The sequence below is a fragment of the Leptonychotes weddellii genome, chromosome 7, assembly GCF_054177405.1.
Source record: "Leptonychotes weddellii isolate Sample4059 chromosome 7, ASM5417740v2, whole genome shotgun sequence".
Lineage (NCBI taxonomy): Eukaryota > Metazoa > Chordata > Mammalia > Carnivora > Phocidae > Leptonychotes > Leptonychotes weddellii.
Window position 1 is genome coordinate 98,354,643 of NC_138375.1, and position 14,222 is coordinate 98,368,864.

General features: G+C 47.2%; 1 long non-coding RNA gene across 1 annotated transcript in view; it reads right to left on the reverse strand.

Moving 5' to 3' along the window:
• Positions 1-380: 380 nt before the first annotated feature.
• Positions 381-14,222, reverse strand: part of LOC145722703 (uncharacterized) — a 30,047-nt gene continuing 16,205 nt past the window's right edge. The window contains exons 4-9 of the long non-coding RNA XR_014147166.1: positions 12,969-13,165; positions 9,411-9,522; positions 8,324-9,194; positions 7,268-8,208; positions 3,904-5,393; positions 381-1,131 (exon numbers count right to left, since the gene is read on the reverse strand). This is a non-coding gene — a long non-coding RNA (uncharacterized LOC145722703). The remainder of the gene's footprint in view (positions 1,132-3,903; positions 5,394-7,267; positions 8,209-8,323; positions 9,195-9,410; positions 9,523-12,968; positions 13,166-14,222) is intronic.

Sequence of the window (14,222 nt, forward strand, 5' to 3'; positions counted from 1 at the left end):
CAAATACAATGGGTTTTACCCCTGATGGACATTACTCACCCTTGTACCTTATCCAGCAATCTCATCCTAACATTGCCTACAGTATATCCAGCTTCTCAATTGCTCTCTGAACTAGCCTTAACATCTTAATGGTTCTTTCATTAATTAACGAGCTAACTAAAATCTTTGATATGGGGCGCCTGGGTGGCTCAGTTGGTTAAGCGACTGCCTTCAGCTCAGGTCATGATCCCAGGGTCCTGGGATCGAGTCCCGCATCGGGCTCCCTGCTCTGCGGGGAGCCTGCTTCTCCCTCTCCCACTCCCCCTGCTTGTGTTCCCTCTCTCGCTGTGTCTCTCTCTGTCAAATAAATAAATAAAATCTTTGAAAAAAAAATAAAATCAAATCTTTGATATGTGTTCCTTTTATAATTGCATGAGACTCGTGAATTTATCCATGTGAAACTATGCCTTAACAGAAATAATCACTTCTATCTCTTTGGGTTATGAGAGGATTCAATGAAGTGAAATTAATAATAGTAATAATAATAATAGTTTATATTTTATTGATCATTTACTCTAGACAGTGCTGTTCATAAACATGTGCTTTACACGTATTAACCCATCTAATCCTCACTGCCCTGTACAGTAAGCATAATCCCCATTTTATAGACAAAAATGTGGCATAAAATGGTAGAGAAAGCTACCCCAGGTCAGGGGGCTAGTAAGCATCAGGGCTGATGTACGAAGACTTTACACAAGGTGAGGGACCTAAGGGCCTTCTACTTGGTAGAAGCCTTCCCAGGACCCCCTTTTCTTAGGGCCTCGGCCCAGCTCACTGTAATGTACAGCCTGTGAAGAGACTGTGGTGGGCAGCAATTTCTTGCAGGCCAAGCATTTGCTGAGGACTCCGTGGGTTATTTGAGTGGGGCCATCTCCGCACCAGCCAGTCTCACAGCCAGACTGTCCCCTTCATCCGCCCTTTCTTCACATCCAGCTCCAGATCGCCTTCTTCTGGTATTACCCCAGCATCCAGGAAAGCTCCTTCTTCTGAGCTCTGACACAAGTCTTCAAGAAGCTAAGCAGACTGATACGCACTATGATTTATTTTGGCCAGGGCCAGGATCCCTCTTGCAATAGCTGGATCCTTTGAGGACTGCAAGTAGCATAAAAGACAAGGAGAAGTCTGAAGATTGATCTTTAGGTCATGGTTCTTGGATAAGAAAGCTCCCTTACGGTTCATCAACTGGGCATTCTGAACCAAGCTAACATGAAGGAAATGGAGGTAGAAAGAAAAGATGGACATCCCTTTCCCAGTTGCAGAACACCATCATAAGCACCCACAGCACAGGAAAGACAGAACATTACCCAAAGGGAGAAATGAGCTCGTCCTAGCAACCTTCACTCTTCTCTAAGACGTATGTTCTGGGGGATCCTTTATATCCTCGCTTTGGGACCACCTGGCATCTCATGGCCTGTTGTCCCTAAGCACTGAAAGATCCTGACTTTTCTAGAAGTGTCGGGGTCCCTCAACTGTGTTCAGCATCAGAAGGCCTGAGGGAGAACCATGATTACAAGACTTGTGCACATCATCTGAGGGAGGTCAAATACTCTAAGTCAGCAGTTCTCAGGGTCCAGCCCTCAGGCCTTCGGGGCTCTGAGACCCTGTCAGGTAGGCGGTCCATGAGGCTGAAATTGTTTTCATAATAATATTATGACATCATTTGCTTTCTTCACCGTTTCTGACATTTGCAAATGCAGTGATGAGTAAAACTGCTGGTATTTTAACACAAACCAAGGCAGCGACACCAAAGTGTTCTAATGCTCACTGATTTCTTCAGCAGGATGCGCTCACAGTTTAAAAAAGTCTGTTTCACTTAAAAATCTCCTTGATGAGTCAGTTAAAAAAATAGCAATTTTATTAATCTCAACCCTGGGTACACATCTTTTTTTTTTTTTTTTAGATTTTATTTATTTGAGAGAGAGAGAAAGAGAGACAGTGAGAGAGTACAAGCAGGGAGGAGAGAGAGAAGCGGGCTCCCTGCAGAGCAAGGAGCCCGATGTGGGGCTTGATCCCAGGACCCTGGGATCATGACGTGAGCCGAAGGCAGACGCTTAACCGACTGAGCCACCTAGGCGCCCTGGTACACATCTTTTTAATAAGCTTTGAGTCAAAATAGGAGGCACACATAAAGAGCTTCTGCTATCCCGAGGTTGTCTCTAGGAAAAGCAATTGTCTGATTGTTCAAGATGAGAACTGAACTAGCTGCTTTCTTTAAGATTTTATTTATTTATTTGACAGAGAGAGACACAGCGAGAGAGGAAACACAAGCAGGGGGAGTGGGAGAGGGAGAAGCAGGCTTCCCACGGAGCGGGGAGCCCAATGCGGGGCTCAATCCCAGGACCCTGGGACCACGACCTGAGTCGAAGGCAGACGTTTAACAACTGAGCCACCCAGGCGCCCCTAGCTGCTTTCTTATTGAAACAACATCTTTACCTCAAAGAATGACTGACAAACTGGTTGGTGGACATTTTCCCAACAACAAAGCAATTATGCCTGTCACTTCAAGGAAAAGTGACAGTTATTTGTTAGCAACAATAAAAATTTGAGCTCTCAAGCAAAAATTAGAATTTTGGAAAATTTCGATCTACCACCATGACATTGACAACTTCCAAACACTTAAAGACTTTTCTGATAAGATGGGTGGTGACATAAACAACCGTGATTTTTTTGATACCGTGTAATAAAACATGTCAACATTTGGAAGACCTATATAACTCAGTGGCGTAATATTTTCCAAATGACCAAAGCATCATGCTACAAAATCATGTATGAATGAACAATCCCTTCAAAGTGCAAGACAGACCAATGGATTTTAATGTACAGAAGAGAAAAATGAATTGACATGTTCTCAGACTCTCCATCGCAACTAAATGTTAAGAAACTACCTCTTGGGGCGCCTGGGTGGCTCAGTTGGTTAAGCAACTGCCTTCGGCTCAGGTCATGATCCTGGAGTCCCGGGATCGAGTCCCACGTCGGGCTCCCTGCTCAGCAGGGAGTCTGCCTCTCTCTCTGACCCTCCCCCATCTCATGCTCTCTATCTCATTCTCTCTCTCAAATAAATAAATAAAATCTTTAAAAAAAAAAAAAAAGAAACTACCTCTTGCTGTGGTTGTAGGCTCTAATTCTTTGATTCGGATGAAAGAGTATTTCATTTTTAAATAAACTGCATCACTACCTGGAAATTTTTCATCTTTAAAAATATCCAATATGTCTATGAGATTCCCTAATGGCACCCCCATAAATCACAACTCACAACAACTTGGGCAGAAACAAGTCAACTCCACTCTGCGGTATAGTAACGTAATTACCTGCCCTTTCTGTTATGTCTTACTTAATAATATGTGTCAAAGCCCTGAAGGAGTAACATAGAGAGACACGTATATCCTGGCAGTACATGTTACCGTATTTTCCAGAGGGTTAGATACAGATCAAGTCTGGAGAGCACTTTCCAAAAATACTTTGCTTTTAGAAAAGATACAGAACCTAAAACCCAAAATACACCCAGAATTTCAGGGCTTCCCACCTCATTTCACTCATTATTTCAGGTGTCTGGAATAATCACTTGGGGTCTAGCACACCTGTGATACTGAATGCAGGTGGAAGGCCGTCTGGGTCCCTGTGAACGGGTATTTATAAATAGGCTCACTCGTTTTTACTCCCAGGCGGTAAATACACAGGGTATCTTGTAGAGAGACCGCAGACACTCAGAAGCCTATTTTCAAAGACATCATGGTTTTCGAGCGGGGTCAGATTTGTACTCAGATCTGACAGGCCACTCTCACAATAATCAGGTTCTGACTGTTTCGCCAGGGACCTCTCACCTCCACCCAGACATGGGTAGCAGAGCGTGCAGAGTGTACTCACCTGGGACCAGCTCCTATTCCAGAATTCGGGCCTTCCAGAGACGCCGTCTAGCTGAGGTCCTCTAAGATGTGTGGCTCTTTCATTTCATGAATGTTAACAAGAACAAGGAAGGCTGGACTTCAGCGAGGGCGGTTTCCTTAAATCCCAAGGAGATCAGAGTTCACAGGGATCTATGGAGAAAGCCCTTCTGCTCTTCACTCCTTATTGCTTTTCCCTGCTCTCAGCTGTCTCTTCCGCCAAAGCCGCAGCTCCACCGGACAAAAGTCTCTTGGGAAGGCAAGTCACAGGAGCATCGGCACTTCCCTGTTGCTGGCTCCCAAATCCAGGAAGATGGGACAGGGCTGCGAGGGCCACCCCCTAACCATGCAGCTGATTCTATCATGCTTCCCAGCTGTTGGAAGCAAACGCCTGCCCCTCAACTCCTCTTAAAGTCTTCCCGGCGGCTTTAACATGTCTTCGCTGCTGAACTTTGCAAGCAGGATTCGTGTGTTCTGAGGTGAAGCTTTGAGAGGAGGAGTCAGACAGGCCGTGGTTCGAACCCCAGCTGTATAGTATATCCAGCCCTGGAGCAAACTCCTTCACTCCGCTGAGCCTCAGCTTTCTCGTATGTAAGTGGGAGACAAAAAGACCCATTTGTAAAGATTATAAGAGAGATTTTATGTCAAGTTCCCAGAACAAGGTCTAGTACATAAGTGCACTGCCTTTGCCCGCCATGCTTTTCTCCAAGGAGAGAAAGTCAAGTCCATCAATACGGAAGAGCAGCGGCTCTTTCTAATCCTGTCTCTGGTCCTTTTGCTGTGGACTGTCCATGTTACACCCACTTATCCAGCAGAAGAGATTACATGCGGGCCCCTAAGAATCAAGACTTAAAGCCCCCAGACTCACCCCTTTCCTTGGTAATGGAGAGAGTATTGACAAAAGTCTGGGAAGAATAGCTCTCCCACCCACAGCTTACACCAATGGCTCTTAAGCTGCCATACATCAGAATCACCTGGGGAGCTACGGAAACTCTAAGGGGTCTAAAGGAGGCCTGGGAACCTGTCTTTTTAAGGGCTCCACACGTGCAAAGGACTGAGCCGCTGGAAAAGCACCTGGATTACCTTGCCTTTCAGTTTTCCCTAGGGATGCCCCCGTCAGAAGCTGATTCGTGGCATTAATATGTTAATATGTTTATTTCATTGGGGTTGATAATAACCCTCCCCGGCAATTATTGGGAAGAACCTTGCCCTACTTGCTTACTTATGTGTAAAATTTCTAATTCAGCCCAAAAGCCTCAACCACTTTCTGATCCTGTGTCAAGAATTCCAGCTCCTCACTTACTGTTGCTGGAGGGCTGAGGCAGTGACGCATCAGACTCTCGTTCTTTCCATTGCACTTGTCCTGGGAACTGTGTCCTTCTGATACTTGGTCCTACTTTCACCTATAATTTATTTCACTGGTACCTATCATTACTGATTCCAGACAGTCCAACAGTAATAGCTGGTTAAAGTCTAAAACATTCAAGCAAAAAAAGAATGTATTTTTTGTACACGCCTCTCTAGCCAAGTGAGATTTAGGTTGCATAAGAAAGTGTAAACAATCTCCGATTTTATTCTCTAGACTCATGTTCAGAAATCCAAGCTGGGGGATGCGGGGAGGGGGGATGCGCCAAGGGGGAGGTGGAAGAAGGGAAGGGACCACTCAAAGAATAAGAGCCCATTGGGGAAGATTTCCAGACAGCCACGGGATAGTTTATGCTGCTAGAGCCCTGGCTGGAACAGCATCATCTGCGCCAGAAGTGGGGAGCTCCAGTCAGGGAGAAGGTCCTGGCTTTTCCTAGACTTTCCTCAAGGGATCCTAGTTACATGGAAATCGCTGGTGGCTATGACTTCTAGTGTGTGCCACCACCTTCTGGAGAAGGCATTCCTCTCATCCCCATGTCACTCCTTCCTGGAGCATGTATCACAACCCAATTTACAGATGAGTACACTGAGCCTCTGAGAGGCAGGTCACGTCATCTGAACCAACGTCAAGCTCTAAGCTGTGTCTTCCAAGTTCAAGGTCTTTTCCAGAACTCGCCCCCCCACACACACACATGATTAAGATGATTTCTTTTTTCTTGAATACACAAATCTCATTCACAGCAGGATCACAGTAAACGTAAATTAGAATGCCTGCTCCGAAACCACAGCAGGAGGCTGGCCCGGCATCCTTGGCTACATTTCAGGGTCCGGCTGAGTCCTCTGAGCAGTCGACAGCTTAGCTAATCCAACCGGGGGCTTTAACGGACTTGCTTGCTACCTCAGTGACGACCATTCATTATTTGGACTCAGACACAGTCCACAGAGACTGGCCACGGGGACTTCTTCTTCCTTCAGGCCCCGCTCAAATCTCTTACCCTCAGACTCAAACCTCCTGCCATCTCAATCTGACAGCATCTAGGCCCGCGTTCACAAGTTCATCCTTTGTTTCTGAATTCTCCCTTAAGGGGCCTCTACAGCTCCCTGCTGCTCGAGCTAGCCGAGCAATGCTGCCTCCTCCTGGCAGAGGCGGGACGTGCACCCGCCGCGGGACACCGTCTCTCGGACGTTAGAGGGACAGGTGAGAACGCCCCAGGAGAGCCACCCAGGCCCAGGGAGCCTTCGGGGAAATCACAGCACCGAGTCATGAGTACTGACTGAGCATTCACCGACATTGCTGGGGAGAGTCGAGGAAGCAGAAGACCCCAGCACACCACCACCAACGCCTCCGCCTGCAGGACTCGGTAGGTAGGAGGACTGAGACCAGCAGTTTTCGGCCCTCGCTGTGCCTCAGAATCACTGGGCCCCGCTCCCAGAGGTGCTGATCCCATTACTCTGGACGGGACTCAGCCATCAGTACTTGTTTCCAGATACCAGGTGTGTCTAATGTGAAGCCAGGCGTCAGATGCCCTGAACCAGACAAACGCCACCAGAGGAAGCGAGCAAGATACACCCTCCCCGCAGGAAGGCGGCACTGAATTGCTGCCACAAGAGGGCGCCAGACTGGCCAGGGCGGCTGGAGAAGGCGGGCTTTAGATCGCGGACGAGCTTGGCGAGACGGGTGCACCAAACCTGGGGAAGAGGAGCTGCGAGGGTGTCCAGGAGGGGTAATGAGATGTGTGCCGGGGAAAGAGGAGACACACGCCTGAGTGTGGGCACGGTGCGGGCCGTAGCGCCGGCACCTCTTATTTGCAGTTGTAAGCTGACGAAAAAGACGACTGTGAGCTATTTACCCCCACTGAGTTCTTTGTCCCCCTTCTTTTATTGATCTAAGGTTTTTCTAGACTTGCAGCTATAGCAACCATCCCTCAATTGTTCACATCACACTCGGCGGAGGACTCCATTTTTGCCACCCCCTTTCTCACCGTTTTGTTCAGACTTGCCAGGAGCGGCAGCTGGGTTACGGTTTGGAACTCAGCATCCCTGAGCCGTCGAGGGGCCTCCTCCTGTGGCTTTTGCTCCAGAGCTCAACAGAGCTTCCCCCTGTCAGGTAGGCTGAGCGTTATAGGTGCAGGCAGGCCGAAGGCCTAGGACAAAAGCAGGCCTAACCGTCACTCGGCCTCTTGCCCTGTCCTCATCTCAGCCTTCCAGATTTTATCACTGATGACAAACTCAAGGAAATGCTGTCCTAGCAAAAGAAGGAGAGAGAGAGGATTTCTCCTACAGGCCTGGGGTGGAGCTGGCCACGTCTTCCCGGCCCAGGAGCATGAGCATCTTCGTCGTCCTAGCCCCACGCCCAGCCATGCAAGGAAGTGAGGGAAACTATGCTTGACTATCCCCAGGAGAAGGAACAAGAGAGGTCCTGCCCGGGGCACCACACGCAGTTCAGCCACTTGGTATCTACAGGAAATCGCCCATGAACCAAGGCTCAGTGAACATCCTGGGACCTCGTCCCCCACTTCAAAATGCTGAGGGGACAGAGGGGGCCCCAAATTGGGCAAACAGGAGCCTGAGGTCTCTATATGGAGGCCACAAACCTGAGTGACCAGGATCTGCCGTTCTGGACAAGCTGCTGATTGGCATCCCCAGGGCTCCCCTCCTGTTCAGAGGAATGGTTCTGAGGCCCCCCTTTGGGGTCATTCTCCCAGCACTTTACATGGCAAATAACCTTGAGGTGATAGTTTCCACCACTGGGCTTTCAAATTAGCCTAAGGTTATCCAGAGCCTCCCCACCTTTTATTTCTACGTCTGCCTCCCCTACTGGGCTGCAAACACCTTGAGGGGTAGAGCAATTTTCATTTCTTTCTTCTTTTGTGTCACTTCTGCTTGGTGTATAGGCCACAACACAGAACCAAGCTTAAGAAAACTGGAAAACAAACATAAGGGAAAGTCTTTGTCTCCAGTGCCCCAAGCTCCAGTTCCTGGACGGGCCCGGCTCTTCAGCCCGTGGACACCTGAAGGAAGGTGAGGCTTTCTCCTACCTCTTTCATGCCAATTGTCTGCACACTTCGTCCTAGGGCCCATTTCCTACGCCTTTCATGGTGCTGAGTCAGATCCCTGCCTCATGGGGTAACCCCCAGGTATGAAGTCCTTCAGGGAAATCTCCTGGTCCTAAACATTAAATTATACAAAATATTATTCCCTGATCTGTTTTCAAGGGAATGACAAATTGAAAATATGTAAATAAAATCATGTCCTTGATACATACGTAAATCTTGGTATGTGAACTCTTCAGAGAAAAGATTCTATAAAAATTTAACAGTCTCCTTCAAAGAAGTGAGAAATGCCTTTCCGTGACAGACAACTCTGAGAGATACTAAAGTAAGTCTCTGAAATTTTTCTGAAGTTTTCCCCTGAGCCTCAAAATCAGTAGAACCTTGTTTGCTTTGTATAAAACAGAAGGCTAGACACCAGAATGGTTGGCGTCATGTCAGACATGGAAATAACCCTCTCTTACCAGCTGTCTTCTTCCTATTTCACATAGGGCTCAGTGAGCCAGTCTTCATGGAGCACCTACTATGTGCACATGGTTTATCTCTTTACTCACAATTCAGCACTTAATCACCTCATATTATCTCCAGACAGAACTGAATTCTTTGAGAAGACCTGTGTTGTTCTCAGAGATCTTTCTGACTCTCCAGAGCTCGAAGCTAGCCTTAAATAGTCATACAACACATGTTGATGAATTCCAAGGCCTCCCTAAGCCTTAGAATAAAAGAGCACCCATTTCCCAACTGGTAATTTACCCGCAAAATAACAAAATCAGAGGATGTGAATCATATATACTTGCATGTATTATTAAAACATCTCTGTGAGGCCAGATGTACCACAAGCAGTCAAATTAGTCAAAACCTTTTTTTTTTTTAAAGATTTTATTTATTTATTTATTTGACAGAGATAGAGCCAGAGAGCACAAGTGGAGAGAATGGCAGAGGGAGAGGGAGAAGCAGGCTCCCCACCTGAGCAGGGAGCCCGATGCAGGGCTCGATCCCAGGACCCTGGGATCATGACCTGAGCCGAAGGCAGACGCTTAACCATCTGAGCCACCCAGGCGCCCCTAGTCAAAACCTTTCTAACGTGAGTCAGGAGAAGCAGACTGATGTCAGCCCCCTCTTGGTGACGCTTCAAATCAGTAATCATTCACTGGGACTTAGTAGATGCCAGGTACACAGCCCCAGATCTGCAGTGGGAGACATAAAAAATCAGTTTAAAACAATGTGGAAAGAACTGTTGAAGAGGCATGAGTAAGGGCTGTAGAAGCCAACAGAGCCGAGGAAGGCTTCGAGGCGAGTTGACATCTGAGCTGTCAGAATGCATCAGCACTTACGAGGCAAGACGCAGGAGGAAGACGACAGATGTGAGCAGAGGAGGTGGGGGCTCTCCCAGGAATGGAAGACGTTGAGGGCAGCTGGAGGAGGGCGCATGGTGAGAAGCGTGGCCTTCCCCGGCGTGGAATGCATCCTACAGCCAGCCGGGGAGGGACCTGTGGAGGCTTTCAGACTAGATCTCCTGTACCTCTCTCTGGCAGAAGTGTGGAGGCTGAACTGAAGAGGAAAGAAACGTGACGACAAGGGGCAGGCACAGCTCTGTCCCTTCCCTCGTCTAGAAGACACACGAATCGTGCCCGTTAGGGGTCATGTTGTCCTCAGGTCTCAGTGCTGACCCTGCCTGGGGTAGTCAGACCTGACTCAAAAAGTCTGCATTTCAACAGCCACCGCAGGGAACTCGATTCAGGACAAGGGACACGGCAGAGGCATCTGTCCCACTTCCATCTCAGCCACTCCTTGTGCACCCAGCATCGTCAACCAAAGTGGGACGGTTCGACTGGCAAATATCCTGCGTGGCGTTCTGCGGTGTGTCAACACCCCAAAGTTCCCGTATCTCCCTGGATTGTTTTAAAGTGACAATTTCTGTACCAGCTATTCTCATATTGTCTGACAAGGTGAGAAAGTAACTCCTTCCAATGACAGAAAGATTTCTAAAGGCATTTGTCTCTGATCCTGTAACCTGTGGCTACAGAGTTGGGGTTCAAGTTTTAAAGCTCTGGGCATCAAGCCTGCGTTGGAGTGTGATGAAAAAACAGGGAACAAAGCTGTTTCCTTGAAAGGAATTTCAGAAGAACCAGCACTATTCCCTTCTGGGGCTGTGGAGTTTCTTCCTTACCTTTATTCTTTCTTTTCCCGGGAAGGACGATGGGATTGGTCTGCAGTTTCTCCTTATTCCCTAAAGAAAGACCAGTTGTTCTGAGGGCATTTTGAGCCCTTTTCTATTTTAAATGATATCTCCGTGTGAAACCAAAATAGATTTATCTGGTCTTTTAGTTTAACCCCATGGCGGGGCGGGGCGGGGGGGTGCAGGGGAACTGAGTCAAGTCACACATTTTTAGAGAAAGGACTGTGGAGTTTTCTACTCATAGAGGCTGTAAGAAGAGAGACATCTCCTGTCACACAATGAGAACACACACAGGAAAGCAGAGAGTCCGCTTGTCTCATGGCAATGGGGCTCCTCTGTGCTGGGTGCTGGTTCCTCATGGACCCATCAGACCTACTGTCATTTCTGGGGTTTTCTATCTGTCTTCTCCCCCAGGCCCTCATATCAAGCAGACTCTCAGTCTTATTCATCTCAGCACTGGCACTACCTATCACAGTGGAGGGCACACCATCATAAGGATAATTTCAATCAAATCGGGGCCTACTCCATATTGGGCACCATTCCAGTTGCTTCAGATACATAGGACATTACTTACTTCACTCAAAAATCCCATTTTACATATTGAAAAGACATGATCCCCATTTTCCCTATGGAAAACTAAAGCTCACACGGTTTATTCAACTGACTTGAAGTTACATGTCCAGGAGGAGTCAGCAGAGATTTGAGCTCAATCCTTATGACCCCAAACCCCTGCCTTTCTACTCACTATGCCACCTGGAAAGGAGCCTACCGCATGAGGGCTTCAGCTCTCGAGTGAATTCTCCAAAGTCCAAGTGGTGCGTGTGGACGGATTCATTTGGCAAAATTACATTGTAAAGCAAATCCGTATTTCCATGTGACCTGCACTATAATCAAAAATATATATATTTCCAGTAAAAAAAGTCCCCTGTCTCTTAAGACCAAGGAGGAGAGTTTCTAGCACACCAACTACAACAGACTCTGTGCACATGCTGCTCACAGGATGACCCACAAACCACCAGCAGCAGCAGCTGGGAGCTTTTAAAATTGTAGCTCTTTGATCTTCTTCGGTACATACTCTTGTTTTATGAGTTGGTAGTATTTCCTATTTACTGAATTTCAGCAATGTGCTGAGCACATTCAGGGAGCAGGGACAGGACTCAACTCCTAACCAAAGGGTTGGTCATTTGACTAAGGTAAGCTTTCAAGGAATGTTCTGTTTCCAAGAGCTCAGGACTAGAAGAGAACTACCTTGGTGGTTGAATAATGGCCCCAGGACGTGGTCCCTCGGATAAACAGAGATGTAGCCATGTGAAATGGTAGTTATTGCTGAGGCACCAGAACTAAAAATGCCACATTCCAAAGTGGGCGTGAGACCATCATGGTGTAGGATTTACATTAGTGGAGATCAAAATCTGTTTTGTGCCTCTTACCTTGAACACCTCTTCGGTCTCACACCCAGCCTTCTCACACATAAAAAAGATGAGTGTTAGAATTAGGGGAGACATTTATGAGACCCTTATTGCTATTCTGAGTCCAGACACCACTTTAGGGGTCTCTCACTTTGAGCTGAAGGAAAGGGGCCACGATAAGACCATATGAGGGGGCGTCTGGGTGGCTCAGAAGGTTAAGCATCTGCCTTCGGCTCAGGTCATGATCCCAGGGTCCTGGGATCGAGCCCCGCGTCGGGCTCCCTGCTCAGTGGGGAGCCTGCTTCTCCCTCTCCCGTCTCCCTGTGCCCCTCCCCCTGCTCTTGCTCTTTCTCTGTCTCTCTCTCTCAAATAAATGAATAAATAAAACCTATTTTTAAAAAGACCACATGGAGAGTCTCATGTGTGTCTTCTGGTTTAGGGGATATTGTGACCTCCACATGGAGAAATCTGGCCGGCTGCTTCAATGGCAGAGCAAAGGATGGGGGTGTTAGGCCACTGCACAGTTGCCTGAACACATTCTTTGAGGCTACAGGCCAGTAACTCACATGAGGGAGCCAATGGAAGACTTCTTATACTCTTTCCAAGATGGCTGCCAAGAGGGGCAAATAGTCCTGGGCAGAAAGACGCCAGAGGTACCACCAAATGCCTCAGGCTGAGCAAGAGGAAGCAACCAACCATAATGAGAACATCGCCCAGGTGAGAGATGGCCAGCAGAGGCGGATGGGGAAGTGCAGGTCTCTGAAAAGCCTAACAAGCATAGCTAAGGAAAGAGTCCACCTCAAACACCTGGCAGACCTGAGAACAACAGGCCAGTTCCTGACGGCGTTAGTCAAGTGTGAACTTTCCTGGCCTTTTCTTTTCTCCCATCCCCGGATACTGCCCTGAAGGGTCCGAAATGGAGGTTAGCAAGATGGAAGAGAGGGAAAATTATAAGGCTGGGAAGAGTTGAAAGAGCAGCCCACAGCAAGCAACCAGGTTTAAGTGGGTCTGAGCAGGGGAAGATAACTGAAATTTATTCTCTCACCGTTGTGGAGGCCAGAAGTCCAAAATCAGTTTCCCTGAGCTGAAATCGAGGTGTTGGCAAGGCCACACTCCCACTGGGGGCGGTCTCGGAGAGATTCCGTTCCAGCCTCTTCCAGCTTCTGGCGACTGTCAGCATTCCTTGTCTTGTGGTGGCATCACCACTCTCTCTGCCTTCGTGGTCACATGCCCTCTTCTCTTCTGTGTAATAAAATCTCCCTCTGATTCTCTCTTATAAGGATACATGTGATTGAATTTTAGGCCCACCCTGAATATCCAAGAAAATTTCCCCATCTCAAAATCCTTAACCTACTCACATCTTTTACCATACAAGGTAGCATTCAGGTTCAAAGGATTAGAATGTCTCTTGGGGGAACATTATTCAGTCTACCATAGAGTGTTAAGGTATTTAACTAATGTGTTTAGGGGTTAACACCTAATGAACAACGTGAAACACAGTGATTAAGTAACTTTGTTAAAATTACACAGCTAAACAGTGGGTGAGTCAGATCTTGAAGAAGCGGAGTCTCCTGACTTCTAGTCAAAAGCTTGCCTTCTACAATACACAGTGACAAATGACATTGGTATCCTTTACATGCTCTAGCTATTCTCAAGTTTTATTCAAGCATCCTGTAACAGTTTCCTCAAAGAAATCTCCATTTAAAAGCTTCCAAGGAAACATGAAAGAAAGAAGATTGCATCGAAGTGAGCTTACTGAAATTCTCACCCGTTTCCACACCAGTATTGTTTAAGGACCTCACAGAGCAAACGATGACATATGGGATTTCTTTTCTGGGACGAGAAGAGCTGGAGACATGATAAATCACCACCAACAGTGGTCATGAAGTCTAACCACAGAAAGCACTCAACGAGCCCCTATTTTGAGCAGAACCATGTCTAATTACTTACCAGAAAATGAAAGAGTAAAAGGACCAGCAGGCGATTACTTCCAAGCTTCCTCATTACTTAAGTGTAGACAAAGCCGTACAGGCATGTTTTTTGTTGCACTTTATCACACTTCACAGATACTATGTTCCTCACAGAGCAAAGGCTTGTGGCAACCCTGCATCAAGCAAAACTATCCGCCATTTCTCCAAGAGCATTTGCTCACTTCATGTCTTTGCGTCACATGCTGGTAATTCTCACAATATTTCAAACTTTGTTATTATTGTATTTGTTATCTGTGATCAGTGATTATGACTCACTGAGAGCTCAGATGATGGTTCGCATCTTTTTAGCAATAAACTTTTTTTTTTTT